The 7241-nt window shown below is 33.2% G+C and overlaps 1 pseudogene across 1 annotated transcript; it reads right to left on the minus strand.

Annotated features, from left to right (window-relative positions):
- Positions 1–2295: 2295 nt before the first annotated feature.
- Positions 2296–7241, minus strand: LOC149553007 (calmodulin calcium-dependent NAD kinase-like; annotated as a pseudogene). The gene is made up of 9 exons (XR_016353007.1): positions 7029–7241; positions 5744–5923; positions 5213–5457; positions 5028–5086; positions 4283–4501; positions 3978–4104; positions 3566–3876; positions 3052–3196; positions 2296–2852 (listed from the first exon to the last, which is right to left on the minus strand). The product of XR_016353007.1 is annotated as a calmodulin calcium-dependent NAD kinase-like (transcript).

Below are 7241 nucleotides of genomic sequence, written 5' to 3' on the forward strand. Positions count from 1 at the left end.
AATAAACTTGTTCCTCAAAAACTACAAATTTACTAAACAATTCCTTCACTATATAAGGTCATCAAGGAATAGTGCACGTACTATAAATTAGCTCATAGTTTTGATAACCTTGATAGACTTGATTGAATAAAGCTTGAAGCACTCAAACGAAACAAGGGGACTTGTTCTTCTTTGTAGCAAGTGACTACATTGATTAATCATAAACGAAGTGATCCCAATGAAATGCAAAGTAACTTTGTATGCAGCTATGTAGCTCGTCTATCATTAGTGTAAACAGATATTCAATTTCCTCTTAAAAAGAAAGATGTGAAATGATGCTTTTCAAATTCTGATCAAAACTACTCTAATCTACCCTCAAATACTCTTTAGCCAGTTTGGAAAGATAGGTGTCATAATAAATAGGATGTCGTAATCCTCTATCCAAACTCTACACTTGACCAATTTTCAAAAAATCTAGAACATCATAAATTATTTTTTGAAAATAAAAGCACTGAAGAACAAAGAAAAATCCAAAAGGATTGAATGCCTTAGTTTAAAGATATCTTTAGGAAAAAGAAGGGTAAAAATTTATTAAGACAGAAAGGAATACAACAAGGAGAGCTCAACAAGGAGCTCGATCCTGAGCAACAAGACCATCAAATTTTGCACCATCTCAAAGGAAAGTTGCCTCCTATCCATAATATTCCAACCCGGATCATGACTAGAAGCCCATTTGGCTAAACAATCAGCAGCTCTGTTCCATTCACGAGGAATATATGTGAACCTAATGAATTGAAAAGAGGTAGATTTGTCTCTCAGATGCAGACATTCTATATTCAGACATTCAAAAGATTAGTGTGGAGCATTCTGAAATAGTTGTGAAAGTACGGGCATCTGGGCTTAAATTGTTATCTTTTTCAAAAGTAACGAGGTTAGCTCTTAAAGTGGTAAGGAATGTGATCTAATCTACAATCACAAAAAATCTATTTTTAAATTGACATCATTTTTTATTGTTTATTGTGATACACCTTAAATATGTGTTTTGTACCAGAATAGCTCTACTCATATTTGTATGGTAATTAATTGTACTTGAATGTAGTTTCCTCTTGTTTTACTTTATTGTAGGTCATATGTATGTTTCTTTTCTGATTGAAATGAAAGATAAATTTAGAAACGATTTTAAATAAATTTGTTTAAAATATTAATAATACTTTTAAGAAATTGATGTTTATAATTATTTTAAAAAAATTATACGAATTAAATATATTTATTTTGAAATAATTTTTTTTATCTCTTTTGTATTTGAATAATTTTTTTCTTAAATAATTTTTTCCATCTAAAAGAATTTTTATTGTAATTTTTCTTTTGATTAATAAAACTTCAATGTTGTCAAATTTGTTAATTGTATTTTGGTGAGACTTGTGACAGTTCTTCAAAATTTAAGCCCTTGTAAATATTTAATCTAGTTGTGTATTTGAATATGCTAGAGCAGTTTGTTAAGAAAGATATGAATGATTAATTGATTTTTCTTTGTTGAACTTTTGACCATTCTTTATATATACATAACTAAAAGAAATAATATGAATATTTCAAATCTCTCTCTCTCTCTCTCTCTCTCTCTCTCTCTCTCTCTCTCTCTCTCTCTCTCTCTATATATATATATATATATATTATTGTTGAAAATGATGAATAGATGAATGCACTAATATAAATGAATATTTGGAAAATGAAGAAAATAAGAAGACTATTTAGTACTAAAATTATAATAAATAGAGTGTTGATTTATCTAATATACTATATTATAAGTGACATTGAAATGAATATTTTATTTACAATTAATAATTGGTGTTTGGTCATTTTAGTTTGTTACTATTAGAGAAGGTTTTAAACCTCTAGATGCTTGTTAAGCTTATAAAAAACAAGTAAGGATTGACCCAAAAAATTATATATTACATTTGAAACATAATTTGAAAAAGTAATGTGAAAATTCATCTTAATGGTTCAATTAATTTTATGGAGGTTTGAAGTTCTCATTCTAAAATATGACATTAATAATATATTAACATTTGGAAGACAACTTTTGTATTTGTCATAAGACATGATAAATATGAATACTCAATGCATATACACATAAGAGTAGTATTTTGGACACTAACATATCAATATTTAGTAAAAATGTGCAGTAAGATTGGATAATATATTCACAAAAGAATGATCCTCGACTCAACTATTAGTCCCTCTCGCCTAAGATTGACCATCATTTTGGTCATAAATTATTCACAAATAATTTATTTCTCAAGACAAAAATAGACATAATGGTATATAAAAAAAAGGAAGGATGAAATTATATAAATATCTACTTGTGGCACTGAATGGACGGATGATTTATCTGTAACAAAGGGTATTTGATATAATAATGTAAACTGTACCAAAGTTCTTCAATAAAACAAAACTATTTGCAGAGTTCAAATAAGAAACAAAATCTGTGGGGTCTTATAATTTGGTCATAAAGTATCTGCCACCAAACCCTCTTTATTGTTCTCTACACTGTGACCAGTTCCATGCCTACTCAAATCTGAAGAGTCGACTGAAGATTGACTGCCGTAGTCAGAGGATGCAGAGTGGGCAGAGTTAATGCTGCTTGAATCTCTCTGAAGCAGATGAATTTTATTCATTATCTGCTTCTGGCGGAGGGCTCTTTCAGGAGACAATACTTCTTTCATAGCATTATCTAGCGCTACTCTTTCATTCTCTGAGCTGTACAGTTCACGTATGGATCTTGCATTCTCATTCAAACTGGCCAACTTTGTCACAGCATTGAGATTTTCAGGATCAACAAGCAATTTACTGTTGCCCTCTTTCCATCCTATTATCTGAACAAGTACCAATTGTTAGCTACAGACAATGAAAACCTACAGATTGTATACCAATTTAACATCAAATTATTTCTCTATTACAAGATTATACAATTCAGTAACAGTGCATTCTTCCAAGGACACCAAACCCCTAGAAAGGATAGCAGACCCAAACAAATTTGGATTATAAAAAACAGTGTTTATGTTTATCAACTACCTTTGCTGGGCCTCCAACAGTATTTGTACTATATATATTGACTAGATCAACCAATTTATAATAATTTGGAAGAGCGGCAGCAAATCTTTTGATGGATTTCAATTGCTCTTTTACCCTCACAGCTCGTTTTGTCATTATGGCTCTCCTGAAATAACACAATTACTCAAACAGGAAAGCATCATGTATACATAGCATCTGAGTATTCACCAAAGATAATTAAAAATTTAGGGTTAATAAGTTAGGGCTTAACTATTTCAAGAAAGAATCATGTACACACAGGATATAAACATTCAGTTACGCTAATTAAAAAGTTAGGGTTTACAGGAAAGTATCATGCTCAGACACCATTAATCAAACAGGAAAGCATCATGTACACGCACCATCTAAACAATAAACATTCAGCAAAGATGATTAAATACTCAGACCTTATTAGGGTTTACCCTCAATCAGGAAAGCATGATGCAGACATGGGATCGAAACATTCAGCTAAGATAATTATAAAGTGAGGGTTTACCTCACTCCACGAACTACAGCAAGATGTGCATTACAGATGACTCCAACAAGCTCTATTCTGTATGGTTTCCTCCCTTTGGGACACTGAGTATCCTCCAATGGCTCCCAATATCTTTCTATTACAGATCCATCCTCTTCTCTTTGGTAGCCTGGACCCCTCCTATATTGTCTTTCATGAACATCTCGAGCCATGGCAATTGTCTGCACAACAAATGGTTCCCACGACATTGTGCCATCAAATATTACATCGCGACCCTCATTCAAGGCAGTCACAAGGAGAGACTCTGCTGCACCAGTTGATGTGTGGTGCACCTAGCAAACATATAAAATGGTTGCATTTTTACTAGTTTTTCTCCACTGGTTCAGAAAATAAATTTGAATTGTCACATTCAGGAAAAGCAGAGGAGGCTTACCAGTTCTGATGCAACCAACAAATCATGATGCCCACTGGAATTCAAGGCTTGGTATACAACATTTGTTTCTTTGAAAGCATCCGCCTCTACTACCACTGCATTTTTTGCTGCATTTGACCAGAAAGAGCTGCCAAAACACAATTTGATATAATCTGAAACTGTCAAATTCAGGGAGATGTCTCTATTTCAAAAGAGCAAGCATGTTGAGAGAATTTAACTGGAAATCTATACTATTGAGCTTTCAGGATTAGATAACCGCAATGGATATTGAATAATCCCATGAATAATGATTATCAAATAAATACCTTTTCATTATATCTTTGACCGCTGTACTATTTCCAACACCCATCCCACCCCCAATTAGAAGCAGCACAGGGCTTCTCTTATTGGCATTCACTGGCACAACTACACTTGCCTCACTAGGAACACTAGGATAGTGGCCAATAGCTTTAAACTCTTGTAATAGAATAGAAAAGACATTTTTTGTCTTGAGATTCTTTACAACCCGTTTAATACTTTCTTCCCTGCAATTTGTTTGTTTGATACATATCAGTTCTAAAGAATGACTGGTAACCTTGGGAGAAAAACATGGATGCTGGCAAAATGAAAAATGATATGGTATAATATCAAAGTCAGAAAATGGATAAGCTAAGCAGCTCTATAATGGATGCTGAAGATATTGTATATGTTGTAGTAAATGAAGTGGACTTAAATGTAGGGGAAATTCTATACTTAGCATAGTTCAATCAGATCAATGCTTGTGCTGGTGATTTAGTTGGAATTTCAGATGTACCTAGATTTTATAAGTGGTAAGCATTCTGGAGGAGTGTTCTTGTGAGCTATTATTCTTGAAATATGGATCATAAAAATGATTTTATAAATGACAAATATTCAATCTTGTAGGACTGTTTTTAGATTAATTGTAAAATAAGATTCATGAAAATAATTTGATAGTAACAAAGAACAGAATTCCAAATAAAAATATAATCTTAAAAAAAATTAGGTTCAAAATGTCAGCCAAATGCATGCAAGTTTTAATACATGATTCACCTGGTAGCACTTTACACAACAGATTGAAGCTTATTCCGAGAAGAATTCATCTGTATAACCTACAAAATTAACAACAATGACTTGAATATATGAGCTAGTGTACCACAACTTCATGATTTAGGGATTAAAAAAACTTTAAAGCACTCAAAACAGGGGAATTATTTTTGTGTGTGGCAAGAGATTACCTGATTAATCATAAACATTGAGTGATCCCAATGAAATGCAAAGTAACTTTGTATGCAGCTATCTAGCTCATCTATTATAAGTTTAGATAGAGATTTAATTTCCTCTTTAGGGCACAAATCAGAGAGATATGAACTGATGTTGTCTTGGCTCCTATCAGAATTGCTCTTATCTCCCCTCAAGTACTCTTCAGCAAGTTCGGAAAGGTGTGAATAACCATCAGGTGTCATAATACCAAGTTGCCGAACTGCAACATGTACATGTAATTTCAGTTTTACTCTCTATTTCTCTAGACAAGAAGTCAGCTTACAAGAAATGGTTCCCAACCACTAATCTTGAAAAGGAACTACCTTCCCTTTTAACTATGAACAGTTAAAAAAAAAACTAGCAGATCTATACAAATATTATAAACTGGGAGGTTTTGGTGCAAGCTTTAAGACTACAGAAATAAGACCCCAGACAAGGTAAAATGACTTGACAGAAGGATGTAGACTAAAAACTTGAGAATCCAAGATGTGTGAAACTGAACTCACCTACATATTCCCCAAACAGCTCAAGCTTCTTGACATGGCCACCTTCTGTCAGCTCTATTAGTGGCACCAATTTATCATATTGCTGAGGCCTCTTAGAGGTTCGATATTTATAAACTTCTTTCAGAATTCTTTGTGCTACTATAAATAACCCAAGAGTTGCTATAAGAAAACGCATATTGTCTGCAACAGGTTATTCGAGCCATGTAAGAGTATTGAATAACAAAGAAAACCAGAAATGATTGTGCCTTGCCAATTTACCAGATTTCTTTGTTAAAACAGATATTTCATGAACTCCTGCAGAAGAAATACTTATTGAGTTTTAACCAAGCAGAGTATATGACAACATATTACAGATGTTTGCATGCGAATTCAGCCCTCTATATACAATCTACAAATTTTAATGAATCGGCCAATATAGATGAATATGAAAGACAAAGACTTCAAGAGTAGTTCTTCAATGTATTGTCGGTTGAATCAATTTTAAGCGAAAGAAAGTTACTGGAGTCAAGTGATAATGACTTGGAGTATTACTTTCACAAAAGTTTTTGTGACGAGTCAAGGAAGGGCTTGAATTCATATATTTAGGTCAAATATTGATCAAAAGAAGTGTAAGAAAAAGCTAAGCATTTTGAGCTGAGCTTAGAAGAGGGGCAGCCTTGTAGAAGGTAGCCAAAAGGTGAGAACCCCTGGATCAAACCAGTTAAAATGGGTCATGTAAATCACAAAGTGACATTAAAAGCATTAGTTTGTTGATGTAATCTGAGCAGCAGAAAGTCCCGTGCATTCTTTGTATGGCAGATTTGATTGAACTACTTTCCAATTCTAGATCCTTGCAGGAATCTGTCCATCATAGGGCAGGGAAATCAATCTGTTTTGGAAGCAAACAAAATGAACTCTTCCATCTCAAAGCACATGTTTTATTATCAAGCCCATGATCTGTAAATTGGTTACCTTCCCAAGACAAATCAATCGTCTACTTTAGAGCCCTCTTGAATTTAGAACAAAATCCTCTCAAACAAAAATGATACATCCTCAATATTCAAGGGATTGCAGAGAAAAAGCAATCAAATTTTACTCTAAGCAGAAATCCAGGGGGAACCCATGTCTTACACGTTGGGATCCTTTCCCATCACATAATCTAGTCCTCCATAGCGAGGCACACACAATAGAATTCAAACACCATTTCACTCATATCTTTTTTAACACAAAAATATAACACCTCTTTATATATGCCCTACTGTGAAGTGTCAAGACTAAACAATAGGGAAAAAAGATACATACACACCTGCAAATTCTGGGTTGAATGTGTTAATAAAATGGGTATTGTTTTATGTTGCTCACAGAGCATCAGCAAACATGTATATAAACGTTAAAAAACTGAGGATCACGCTATCAACTTGCATCTGTAGAATTAGATCTAGACCCGATAGTAACGATTAAAATAGTCAAATGGTCACCTTCTCATCTATTCCCTTCTTTCAGTGAAAAATAGTGAGGG

The sequence above is a fragment of the Cupressus sempervirens genome, chromosome 6 (assembly GCF_028749045.1).
Source record: "Cupressus sempervirens isolate cs-2001-9-10 chromosome 6, ASM2874904v1, whole genome shotgun sequence".
Lineage (NCBI taxonomy): Eukaryota > Viridiplantae > Streptophyta > Pinopsida > Cupressales > Cupressaceae > Cupressus > Cupressus sempervirens.